Consider the following 13,421-nt stretch of genomic DNA (forward strand, 5'->3'; position numbering starts at 1 on the left):
TTATCAGAAAACATTGCTGAAGAGGTGCCCCTCTCGAGCGTATCCTTATCAGAAAACATTGCTGAAGAGGTGCCCTTCTCGAGTGTATCCTTATCAGAAAACATTGCTGAAGAGGTGCCCCTCTCGAGTGTATCCTTATCAGAAAACATTGCTGAAGAGGTGCCCCTCTCGAGTGTATCCTTATCAGAAAACATTGCTGAAGAGGTGCCCCTCGAGCGTATCCTTATCAGAAAACATTGCTGAAGAGGTGCCCCTCTCGAGCGTATCCTTATCTGCTTTGGAACAGTACTCCTTAAGTTTACGTAACACTATAGACGATTGTTTTTGAGCTTGAAATTCAGTTTGGCCCTCCTATGTCCTTTATATTATAAAATGCCTCCTTTTTGCTCTGGTAAGTTGAAACAGGTTCATGACCACAGTAGTTATCCTTCCAGCTCTCAAATAAACATATGGTGCACTTCCTTTGCACATGTAGAGCATTGTAACCAAGCGCTTTGTATTCAATAAAGCACGGTGCACAGATACACATGCACCTAGCCCACAATTTGTGAAATTATGCAGAAGCACACACACACACCTAACTGATAATGTCATGCAGACCTAATATCAACATGTACTGCTCAGCTTTCAGCTCTGATACGACAGACAGATAATGAGAGTTAATGTGAAGTGCTGGTGGGAAAGGGCAAACAGCAAGGTTCCTGCTGCGCTGGGATGTTTGTGTTGATTTAACTGACATTTCCAAATGGTACTGGTGCTAGCAGAGATGCACAACAAACTATGTTGGTAAAATGCCTGGTAAATGCATGTGTAAGGCTAAAAGCCATGTGAGCTGATGGCATCCTGGGGTGTACTGTATGTTCTTGAAAAGTAGCAGTGTGCTACTGGAGAGCACTCCCAACACTTACTGTGTTACCAAGCAACATGCAAGCATAAGCCCCAAATTACTTTGAAAAACTGATTTTGTTTTGTAACAATTTGCAACAGAAAGTTATGCAAATTAGAGCTACAGGTTATTAAATCTGGTCAATAAGAAGTCTGGCCCATTGTGACCCATTTTTAGGCAATACAGTGTATTTCAGTGAACATTGAATTCACGTTTCACTGCAGTCAACACAGAGCTGTACCATTGAGGGGTGTACAGTATTACAGTATTGAGACACCACACTCAAGCGAGTACCACTGCGCTCAGGGATTCCTTTATAAGAACGTCCTGGTTTGATTTTGGATGGACGCTTATAAATAATACAACAGAAATGTGCAAGTACAGCAGCAGAGTGGCTGGAGCTGGATTAGATGAACTATCTTGCCACCACCAGATTTGTTGTGGGTTCTAGAGCCAAGTGACAAAAATAATCCTGCGTGATTCATTTTCTTTTGGCCTAGGAGGCATTCGTGCAGGAATTACTGTACCAGTCAAGACACAGAATTATTCACTGCTGCTGCAGTTTTTGAGGAGACAAGTCAAATCCATCAGCGAGCCCTTGCTAATCTCTGTCGTCACTGGAGCCTCTCTAATGCATCAGCTGAGCAGGATGCTTAGTTAATGCTTTAGATGACCTTTCTGAGGGGGATGTGGATGCAAAGCAGTAAATGTCTTTTTGAGTGATTGGCTATGAAACCTCATGTGCCTCTAGGTGCATATTTTTTTTTTTTTTTTTTTACAAATACATTATATAACGTGTCAATCCATGCACGGCTTGAAATACATTCGATTTATATGGGTGATATTTTCCATATAAAGCTGTCTAAATTGTGGATATGAACCACTTATTTTTATTGAAGCTAAAGGCCATTGTGGCGGATTACGAGTTGTGTATACTTAACTGGGCTGTGAGCTGTGGACTGCAGTGCTGGTGAGGAGGGGAGGGAGGCAGATTTGCATACATGAGCAACCAATGTGCAAAAGTGACAAATGGAACGTGCCATGTCTTAAATACATGGCACAATTGCTGGAATGCAATTCATTCTCCGGTAAAACTGTTGATCAGTATATAATATTTAGGTATTATTGGGCTTGTTAGAAAATCTGCATCATGTTGCTTCAGGTAGGTAAAAGTATTCCATCTATGCAGAATTATTTTTATTGTTCAAAGAAGGCTAATGAATTAACCAGCGTGCTCTGCAGCAACGAGGAGTGGTGTGAAGCATTGCTTTTGTTGTTAGGTCATTCTATCTCTGTTATCCTAGTGGATGGGTTCTGGAGCGTGTTCCATTACACACTGTACAATCTCATTGAAGCATTTCATCAGGAAGCAAATGAGATGGCTCTAGAACTCAAGACTACTTCAGAATTGAAAATCTGACCCTTTTTTACATCCTTATATTGTTCATAACACATAAGTCATGTCCTCTTCGAGAATCATCTTTTAATTAACCTTCAATGCCATCTGCACTGTAATAAGGCTTGAGTGTGTGTTTGATCTGATAATAGCCAGGATTAGATGGCAGCTGTCACCCCTAATATGCCTTTCCTCTGATTGTCAGTTTTTTGATTGAATGGGAGTGCATGGAACTGTGCTCTTGACTGTTGTTCTGCATGGGCTCAACTTTTTCAATATTACAGTATTATTTAGCAACGTGGTTGTTTTCAGTGGCAGTAAAATCGATTCTTCTTATAGTATAGCTGTCAGTGAGCCGGATATTCGAACCCCCTCTGGGGTTAAGACCTGGTGAAAGTGGGGGGCACAGACTGTGTAGTAAAATAAATGATAGTATTTACATCCTAATCTGAAATGATAGTATTTACATCCTAATCTGAAATGATAGTATTTACATCCTAATCTGAAATGATAGTATTTACATCCTAATCTGAAATGATAGTATTTACATCCTAATCTGAAATGATAGTATTTACATCCTAATCTGAAATGATAGTATTTACATCCTAATCTGAAATGATAGTATTTACATCCTAATCTGAAATGATAGTATTTACATCCTAATCTGAAATGATAGTATTTACATCCTAATCTGCTTCAGCAGTCCTGGTGGTAGTTGGAAAGCTGTTACACAGCCTTTGCGAAATGATACACCGGGGGACAGGTTGTGTAGCCTTGTGGGTTACACTGTGTGCTCTAGTCTGGCAACGCAGGTGGTAAGCTATTTAAAAAGTAAGAATCAGGAAGTATTACATCGCCCGAGGTTTCAAATGCACACATTTCATAAACTGTATCGGGTGTATTTAAGTATAGGATTATGGGGTGGTTTCTCAGACACCACCTGGCACTAATCTAGGACTGCCTTACCTGAGGTAACATTTTGTAGTCCCAAAGACAAGACAAATAAGTAGAGAAAACCAATATTAAGCAGAAGCTGCTACGGCTGTGTGTAATATCACTCACTTGTGACGGAGGTTGTTGCTTTGTTTCTTGCCTCTCAGTTGCTGCTGTAGCACTCAATAGCACCTCAGGGTGGAGTGCTGTGTGCGCTCTGGGTGTGATCTGGCTTAGCTCCAGAAGAGGTTGATATCAAGGCAACAGAGAGTGAATCAAAGCCAAAATCGGAGAAAGCAGGTACCCCTCCCCTTCCTACTCTGCCATACCAAATGAATAGCACTGGACCTCAGCTACTGCCAAGTCTGTGCCAAAAGTGTGTGGGATGGTGTGTTTGAATCATTTACGTCTTTTGTGACTCAGAAAATCACACACCCACAGGCAGCAAGGTAAATGTGAGTTGCTTAGCGCACTTATCTTTTTTTAGGGTGTTTGTTTTATCAGACCTCCGTTGTTCATTCCTGGAGTGTGATTCAGCACGCTGGCCCCCGAGGGAGCCTGCTTAATCAAAGATCAGCTTGTTGAAGAAGGAAGTGTGTTCAAGGTGCTGAATATGCAGCACCAGTGTCCGTTCCGTTCACCTCCTACACTGGGTGCATATTTATAAAGCAAGCGGACCTCCAGCTGCTTTCATATATACAGTATGTATATATGTGCAGTGTGCTTGTGTGGTTTCCCATTTGTGTCATCCACAGAGGTTTGAACCTGGAACAGTAGAGCATCATACAGCACCACCCACCGCACTAGTAACAACAGGTTTACACCGGTTTGGCTCAAATTCTCAAAAGAAACTGCCTACGATGGAATGCAAACCAACTGGCTTGTCAACAGATCTACATTTGTTTATGAAGGATATACAGCAAGTGAGCCTGCCTGTGGCAGACTGCAGCTTTAATAAGTAATACTGAGCGTATGTAAACCTGAGTGTGATGTGCCAATGACCTTGATCCGGAGTGCACTGGACGTTCTGTGATATAAAGGGTCACTAACAGTCACTGCTGCCCAAAGGCTCTGGGCCAGACTGCAGTGGTGTTTGTGGAAACGTATTGCTGTTCTCTTAATGGCTGTCTGGATCACCTGCACTTCACTTCATGTTGGATCCAAGAAAAGTTAACCTGTAGCTTGGGTTTTATTTATGATGTTAAATTGTAATAAAAAAAATAAATGTTCTTTAGTGAACAAAGGCTGGGTAGTTACGATGTAATTACATTCATAGTCATTTTAATAACCCCTGATTTATTTGCTTCATCTCATATAAAGCTTAGTCCTATTCAGTGGTTGAAAAGAGTTGACTGAAAGTGAAACTGGCAACATGATCTTTGCACTGTTTGCTTGCAGGTCATCCCGTTCTGCTAAAAGGTTCAAACTTTGCGACTAGGTCTTCCATCTTTGTGTTTAACTGAAGACTTTGAAAAAGATCCCTCGTCCAAACGTTTGCTGTAATCTCTGACCTCATTGGATGACCTCAGCTGACACCCAAGTGGAAAGAGGTCAGTTTTTCAGAGTGGACTATCTATCTCCCCCTCTCTCGAAATCCATTGATTGGTTTGGAGCTGTTATCTCTAAAAATAAAAAGGATTTTCAAAGAATATGGTGTGCTTTCGAATCGCAGAAGCCTCACTTTGTGCTTTGTAATGTGTAAAAGAGGGTGCTCATTAGTAGGCTGTGAGTAGCCTTGTGAATTCAGTGCATTAAGACTTTTCAAATTGTCCTTCACACCCTGTGCTCCAGCTGAAGAACAACCATCAATGCCAATAAATCAATATGAATTTACACTTCATGGGAGCTGGACATGTGCTGTATTCAGAATACATGTTTATATAACATACTTATGAAAAAGAAAAGAAAACGTATAGCTTGCATGGAGTACACGGTGCAAACGAACGAAACTTTGTGCACGCACTGAAACTGTTTCCACATTTGACAAAAAGAAACATCAGAAAGTGATTAGCTTTCAAAAGTCATTTTAAATGATTTTCTTTATAATCCTGTGTGGCTCCACTGAGCAGCATTCCTCATTGTATTTAATCATCAAATAATCTCACCTTTTAACTCTTGACAGCCCCTCCCTTATAAAAGTGTCCTGCAGTAAAAGCACAGCAAAGTGTAATGCAGCACAGTGAAAGCATGGCAAAGCATAGGCAAGCATTGTAAAGCACAGAGAGGTGTGGTAAAGCATAGGCAAGCATTGTAAAGCACAAAGAGGTGTGGTAAAGCATAGGCAAGCATTGTAAAGCACAGAGAGGTATGGTAAAGCATAGGGAAGCATTGTAAAGCACAGAGAGGTATGGCAAAGCATAGGCAAGCATTGTAAAGCACAGAGAGGTGTGGTAAAGCATAGGCAAGCATTGTAAAGCACAGAGAGGTCTGGTAAAGCATAGGGAAGCATTGTAAAGCACAGAGAGGTCTGGTAAAGCATAGGGAAGCATTGTAAAGCACAGAGAGGTGTGGTAAAGCATAGGGAAGCATTGTAAAGCACAGAGAGGTGTGGTAAAGCACAGGGAAGCATTGTAAAGCACAGAGAGGTAGTTGTTTAGGCTTGCGTTTAGGCAGTGAGCTTCCTGCCTACCACTTTTTAACGCGTACATGAAAATAACACCACCGGCACTTATGGTTCTCAAGTCAAGCACAAGACCAGGTGACGGTCCTAGAACCACTCCCGAGTGACTGCAAACATCACATAAACGCAATGGGAATGACACTTACAAAAATACATTTGAAGATACGTATTATTTAATACAAAACATTACAAAGGAAACCAGGAATGCAGTCGAAGTGTACACTCCAGTGTTTTATGCCAGAGACAAATACATCTGTACAGAAACTGACTGGATGACCTGCTGCTGGACTAAAGAAAAAAAAAAAAAACCGTGACGCAATGACCCACCGATTTTATAAGCGTTCTGTACTGTGTCGTTAATCTGCTAAGAAGCCTTATGAAACAGTTGTGCAACAACCTACATTTCAAGAAGTCTACAAATGCAGTACCGGTGGCAGTCTGATTCGGTCCAGTCACGCTGGAAAGTTAACAGCTGCTTTCATTACCTAAAGCTTTTTTATATTTTAAATTTTATTTTAAAACTCGCTAAAAAATAATCTGCTCCCATTCATTTCTAATTATAAACTAGAGTTGTGCGTGTGTTCCTTTATTTTTTTTATTTACGGTAACTTGGTACGGTGACTGACAATAACTACGCGTTAAACTGGGTCACTGATCTCATCAGATTCGTGCTCCAAACTACAGGGAGAGGTGACCTCGCTTGCCCAGTCAGGTACAGTCCCAGTAGTGCTGTCGCTTTTCGGCTTCTGAAACTTTGAACTGTGTGCAGTTGGCTGTGTAAGGTACTACTGTATTTTCATAAGAAGCTGTCTGCAGTACGTGTCCCTCCCTCTGTGTGTGGGATGGCAGATGGACACCATGCCTGAATGGAAAAAGCTATTGTAAATAATTGCCCACTGTAACGGTGACAGTTATATAACAAACTTGAATGTGTAATAAGGAAAAAAAAAAACATCCGTCCACACTTCTCTTTTTGAAACACCCTGCTTTTAAATTGGGTTTGTCTTCTTGCTGCTTCAGCGAGGGTAAGTGGAGGTTTTACTTCATGTCTTGCTTATGTTGTTCTTACACAATATACTGTATGGGCATATAGACCAGTCTAATAAGCGAGTGGTCTCGATCACGTTAGTGAGTTTCAATGCTTGCAAAGTTTATTAAGGAACATAGCGTACAGTATTGATTACTCTATTTCATTCATGTTGCGATTGCTTTTTTTTTATGTGAGAGTGCATTTGTTTATAAAGTCTAGTGTCTGGAGTGATTCGCACTAGTGCACGGAGCCTGTTTTTCGTAGCGATGTACAGTAGATGCACTGGAATTACATGTGTTAAGTTTACATGAATGAATCTGCTTGTGCTCTGCATTTATTCAGCCATGCTCAATGCTTTGTACTTCAGTGCCCGCGCATAGGCTTGTATATATCAGGGGTCATTTATTTTTTATTCAGATGTGATGGCTTGGTACCGCATTAAATCTCAATGTAACGTTTTATATCAGCCTTTGCTGTGAGACAATCTTAATTGCTGTCTGTCTTCTCTCATGGACAATGGGACTGTTTGTCCAATAGAGTTCTACTGCACGTTGCACATACATGCTCTTCAGCAGGTAATTTAACTGAAGATGGGGATGTGGAGGTGTGCAGTATTGCAGTGTTCTTGTGGGTGGCCCTGTATCATGTGCTTTGTGGATATATATATATATATATATATATATATGTATATGTATATGTATATGTATATATATATATATATATATATATATATATATATATATATAATGTCACCCTAATTTATGAGGATCTCGCTGTAGGAAACAGAAAATAATGTATTTACAGGTATTGTGCTCGATATACAATAGAGAATGGGTAATGGGCTAGAAGTCTGAGATAAGATTTAAGAAGAGCAGGATCAAATCCTTGTGTTTCAATTACTCTTTCAAGTTGAGAGCCTTTGTAATAGCTGAGAATACAACCTGCGGCACTAATGATGGCTCAAGAATAAGAGCAGAGTGTTGGTTTAGAACAGTCTGCTGTGATCTCTTCTGTTTCACTCTGTTAGAGTACCAACACAGCACTTTCAGGTTCAGCAATGCTCTTTCTGATATCTCAACACAGCCACATGAATGTCACTTTATACTTTGCACATTACCCCTGCATAATACATTCATCTCCTAAAAGCATGTATCCAAGAGCAAACAAGAAAAGCCGTCATGGAGGCCAAGAGCGCTGCAGAATGTCTGTGGCGTCACAGAGCTGTCATGTTGTAATGAAGTTTTCTCACTGCTGTGTAATTGGATCATCGTTTTTTGTTGTCCCCAATTCACTTTAAGCAGTGTACCGGGGCAGTGTTGTGTGATGCACTGCGGTTACTGATTCTGTCCTCACCCCTGTCAGTGAGATGCGGTGAGGTTAAAAGCTGTAAAACCACGAATGCAGAGGAGCTGGCTCTTTTGCATTGTAGTTAAGATGCTTGCTTGCGGTGCGCGGGGTCGCCAGTTCGCACTCAGCCTCCGCTCTGTTACACTAGTATATAATAACTTAGAGAACCCAATAATGGAATCGCTTTCTTCTGTCTAACTGAGATATCATTTCAATTCTTGCATTATTCTTCCGTTATTGTTTTGGTACCACTTGAACTATGTTCGGACCCATTTGCAATCCATTATTTATTTATAGCAATTTGTTTCAGCTTTTCTTTCCAGATGTCCTGATCACTAGTAGTGGTCAAAACATATTTCCTTGCAAGACTACCATGCAGACATGACAAGGTCTGAAAAGGCTGTAATGTCATTAAATCAATCTCTAAGTAGTTAGGCGTTGCTGTAAGGAATTATGAGGAATTCATATATAATGAGGTCCTGATATGAATAAGACTGTGTGTCATGAATTGATGTTTAATTCACTGGAATGTATCATGAATGCCTAGCCTGTTCATAATTACATTGAATTACTGTAAAAGTTTGCATTCTGTTTACGCTAAATGGAAGTATAGAACCTGATTAAGTTAAGTTAGTGAGGCTGAGTTTGTAAAAGTTTAACACAGTGGTTCCTACCTTCAGATGTTAGCGTAGGCGTTCGTTCTTTTCTTTGTGGATTAAAACAATTCAGTAGACGAACTGACCTTTAATGTAGAGGCACGTTCAATGGGAATGTAATTAGGTTGTTTTGCACTGTGCTGTTTACTGCTGACAATGTGCAGAACTGTGTGTGGCTGTGCTACTCCAGAGAAGTGTGCCAGATCGTAATCACTAAGAAGGATGCTTGGGAGATCTTCTGTAAAAAATGAGACAGTATTGGTGGTCCTTACCAAGCGTTTGTGGTTCTGTGTCTGTAGTGAACAAAACCCCAGCAGGCACGCACTCTCCGCTGTCCCAGATTTATTTGCCTTTTCCTTCCTTTCATTTTCTGTACTCCGCTCTTGTTGGGCCGTGCAGAGAACAGTGATGACAGCCTTGAAGGGAGCATTGCAAGGCTGTAGACTAATGAGAGGAGGCTGCATGCCTGAATCCCAGTAGCCAGTTGATCTCAAGATCTTTGTCAGCTTTAACAGGATCCCAGAGACTCAGAAGCAACAACATAGTAACTCATCCAGTACAGTTAACATGCCCTCTGTCTTGAGTCTGACACCGTATCAAACTGTCTCCGCTGGTCTTGGTCCCTGTTCTGTGCGTGACTAGGGATAACTTTGCTGACAGCTTGAACAATAGGTATATGTCAAACTAAATACCTTAGCACAGAAATCATAACCAGATTACCAGATTTAGCTTTTGACCTACTTTCCTTTCAGGGATTACACCCACATTTGTTTGAATTTCCTTTTGTCACACACACAGCACAAAGAAGCACGGATTATACCGGCTCCACTAGGGAGTTATGGCAACAGCAAAGAAGAAGCTGACTACATGTATTTTATTTTAGTTATGTGCCGAGTTTGGATTTCACCTTTTAAATATTACCTAAAACTTTCTAGTATGATAAAACCCAGACACAAATAAGGAAGTTTCCTTTAACAGGGAGCAGTGGAGAAAGTGCTCGAAGCAAAGAAGCACTGAGCATCTGGATTGTGGGTTAATATGACATTTAGAGCACAGCAATATTGTAAAAACCAAAAGAATTAGCGTCAGAGCAAGACCGGCGCTGTGTGACTCACTCCTGATATGTGTAAGACACAGAGTAAATGGTCAACTGGGCTCCATTTCCGAATGGCAATTCACCATCTGGTGTGTCCCAAAGTCAGTGTTCTCTATTACCATTGTGCTTTGTGTCAAAGCGGGTGTATACTGGAATTATAGAGCTTTAGGTATTCTGCTGGGATTTACCAGCATCCTGTTCGATAACAAGGCTTAAAATGATTTGAAGGGCAAGCAGGAAAGGAGAGCCTTGATTTGGTTAAGGTTCTTGAGCTGTATGCCTTGCCTTCCAGGCATGCGACTTCAAATGTGACTAGAACTCTGCTGAGCACAATGACTGGACAAGCCATCCCCAGTTCAGTTCTAATAAGTCACAATCAAATAGCACTGTCTTCCACATCTGGTCTGAACCTCATTTCACAGTTGCGATCTGTCACTGAATTTGCCGTCAGTGTCTGTGTCTCACGAGTGCGACTAATTCCAGCGGTTATGAAATGAAGCCCATGCCTATGTACAAACATGCAAATCACAAGGATACGTTTCCATGGTAAAATGGAGTACTAAATCATATTAAAAGAAAACTTCTGTAAAACCATTATCAATGTGCTGAGAAAGCTGTAGCGTTCTTACTTATGAATCACAAACACTTTAATGACTGTAGAGAATTGGACAAACCTATGCTGGAAATGAAGAGGCTTAGTATTTAATCCTCCTGAAATAACAGGGATTAGTTTTAATGACTAACTAGTAAAATAGCATCTACACTTCGGTGATATCTCAATAAAATTTCAACCAGACAGATCCCTGCATGCAATTCAGTCCCACAGCGTTGTAACCTGTCTTTGAAGTTCTAGAATCTGTCCCTTGAGGTTCCAGAGCATCCGTGCAGCTCCTGCACAGATTTGACCTCCATCAAGCGCCTTCAGTAAAAGTTCAAAACCTTTCCAAACCTTTTGCTTCTCTGTGTGAATATGTCATTTCAAGACCTTGAAAAAGACACATCGCAAACACTTTTGTCTTCTGGACTAAGAAGTTTATCTTATTTTTTTTTAAATGGGGACCCTTTTGCGCTGATACTGTCTGTCTGTCTGTCTGTCTGTCTGTCTGTCTGTCTGTCTGTCTGTCTGTCCATCACACTCGCCAACTCATACACTCCTAGGATCCTACAGACATTTCAGATTGCATTTGGCAATGATCCGATATACTCTCAGATTTCTGCTTTTTCTAGGTACTGTGTGATTGTTAAGCGATTATGAGGACCCTCTGTATGCGTGCCCTCTGGTTCAAGTTATGAATGCATTAAATGCTTGCTTTCACAATCCCATTGCACCTAACTGTGATGCATTTGCAATCACTGGTTATAAACTTATATTAAAACTATTATGTCATAGATATTCTTGCAGGATTATCCCATGTGGGTTTCTTTCTTGTTCTCATTTGAACAGCTTGGTGACACGTAGTCACATGGCAGTGTCCCGAGCTGCACAGGGAGCCAGCTGGCTGCTGGGCTGGGATTTGAACCCAGGATTTCTGGTCTCTTAGCTTATTTGCTGTAACCACTAGTCTGAATTAAGTTTTTTGTTTTTTCTGTTTAATATTGCAACTGTAGTCCAAATACCTACAAGTACAGTAATTTCTGAAGCTGGCAGAACAGCTTATTTATTTATTTATTTTTAATTCATTGTGTGATGATTTCAAATCAGTCACCCAGTTGTCCTTCGACTTCAATACTGCTGGACACCCTGACCTCTAAACTGAAGTCATGTATTCATTGGAAGCAGTGAGATAACATGAAAGAGGCTTGGAAACCGGGCACCTTTGCTGCATCGAGCACTGGTCACACCAGATATTTGAAACCAGGTTTGTGGTCTGTAGTAAGTGGAGGAGGAGACCACATTTTAATTCATCCTCCTTTGACAGGAAGCTAGAGCAGTTGGAGACTTAGGTAACTGCCGATGACGCTGCAGCCTGCACAGCCTGTGATGTTACAGGGGCATGACGTTGGAAAACTAGGTTACTAGGTTGTGTTCTGCAAGCTTACACTGAATGCCAGCCAGAATATTTCCCGAGCTACTGTGTGTGACTTTCCATGCTGAAATGGTGGAGGACCGCACTGACAGGCTGCACAGTGCACCTGTGACGGGACAGTGCTGCGCCGTGCTTCCTAAAGTAAATGTACCACATTGCATGTCAGCTGGGTCTGCTTGAGAGGACCCTGTTCAGACACCTGGGCTGGATGCGCTTCTTAACAAACCAGTTTGCACACTCACAGCTTTCAAGCCTGATGTGGTTTAGGCTTAATTCCCAGGATTAGGAATATCATTCACATTTTTGCATTGCTTCTCTTGCGTGTAAAGGCAGTAGGATCTTGTAGCTTTAGTGTGCAGTGACATGGAGTGGATTATCTTTTTCTACCTAATGCTCCTCCATTGTGTGTGTTTAATTGAGTTTGTTAGATGAGCTGCACTGAGTACACAGCTAGGCCTGAGCGGTTCTGTGGGTGTACTCACAGGAAGACATCCGCCAGAGCCACAGAGAGCCTACCCGTCTGCTGACTGAATAACGCTGCTAACATGCATGGCATTACCAAGCATCCTGAGAGTTCATTCTAACTGACGTCATCCATTAGCAGTTCAAGAATTCTCATTCCACTCATTTGAGGGGGGTCTAGAACGGAGCAGCAAGCATTTGAGGTCTGTTTAGGAATCTGGGAAAAGAGTGATGTATTGAAAGTTACAGAAAACCTGCTGCAAGCAGTTGTGACCCCTACGTAATTATTATATTATTATAGGATACAGATGGCTTCCCATACCGATGAATAGGAATTTAGCGTATCTTTTTAGAATTGGAGTGTTGTCATTGGACTGGGTTTTGTTTTACAGTAAGCATATGAACAAGTCAAGGATTTCCTTCATCTTTATATTGGAGTTTCTTTATGTGTGAAACAGCAGTGCAATATGTACATGGTTGGCTGTCTCAGTAGCATTGGGCCTTAGTCAGAAAACTTCAACTCAGGAGTCAGGAGTTATTTAAAGAAACAGGTGCGGCTTGCTGTTAAAGAAAGCAGCCACAGCATAGAACATTTTAATTGATGTTGAACTGCATTTAATTAATGAGAAATGATTTATGAAAAACTCATGATTTAAAGCCACGGGGCCCAGTAATTCAATGCTGAGAAGTGTTAGCTCACACGTTATTGCATTTAACGACTGTTTTCACGATAGCCGTTATTTAGCAGTGATATCAGTTACATATCTCTCTGAATGACTCCTCTTTGGGAGCTGTGCCTCACACACTGCACCGAGTCCGGTGCGTCTGGGACTCTTTTTAACCTCAGCACTGTGACAGATGAGACACTGCTACCTCCTCACTTATATAACCAGCACCAAGTGCGTCACTGGCTTGCTGCTGGTGTAACACTGCCCCTCTTCTTCAGTACAAAGGCTTCCTGTCTGCCG

At 41.3% G+C, this 13,421-nt stretch overlaps 1 protein-coding gene across 2 annotated transcripts in view; it reads left to right on the forward strand.

The window, feature by feature from the left end:
* Nucleotides 1-6,249: 6,249 nt before the first annotated feature.
* Nucleotides 6,250-13,421, forward strand: part of LOC117430848 (neuronal PAS domain-containing protein 2-like) — a 41,660-nt gene continuing 34,488 nt past the window's right edge. The window contains exon 1 of one of the 2 annotated variants that reach the window (XM_059000983.1): nt 6,250-6,547. The gene's annotated coding sequence lies outside the window, so the exon portion shown is untranslated. Of the gene's footprint in view, nt 6,548-6,615; nt 6,861-13,421 lie in introns of those variants that run through there. The other variant, XM_059000984.1, reaches the window with a different exon arrangement.

The sequence above is a fragment of the Acipenser ruthenus genome, chromosome 26 (assembly GCF_902713425.1).
Source record: "Acipenser ruthenus chromosome 26, fAciRut3.2 maternal haplotype, whole genome shotgun sequence".
NCBI lineage: Eukaryota > Metazoa > Chordata > Actinopteri > Acipenseriformes > Acipenseridae > Acipenser > Acipenser ruthenus.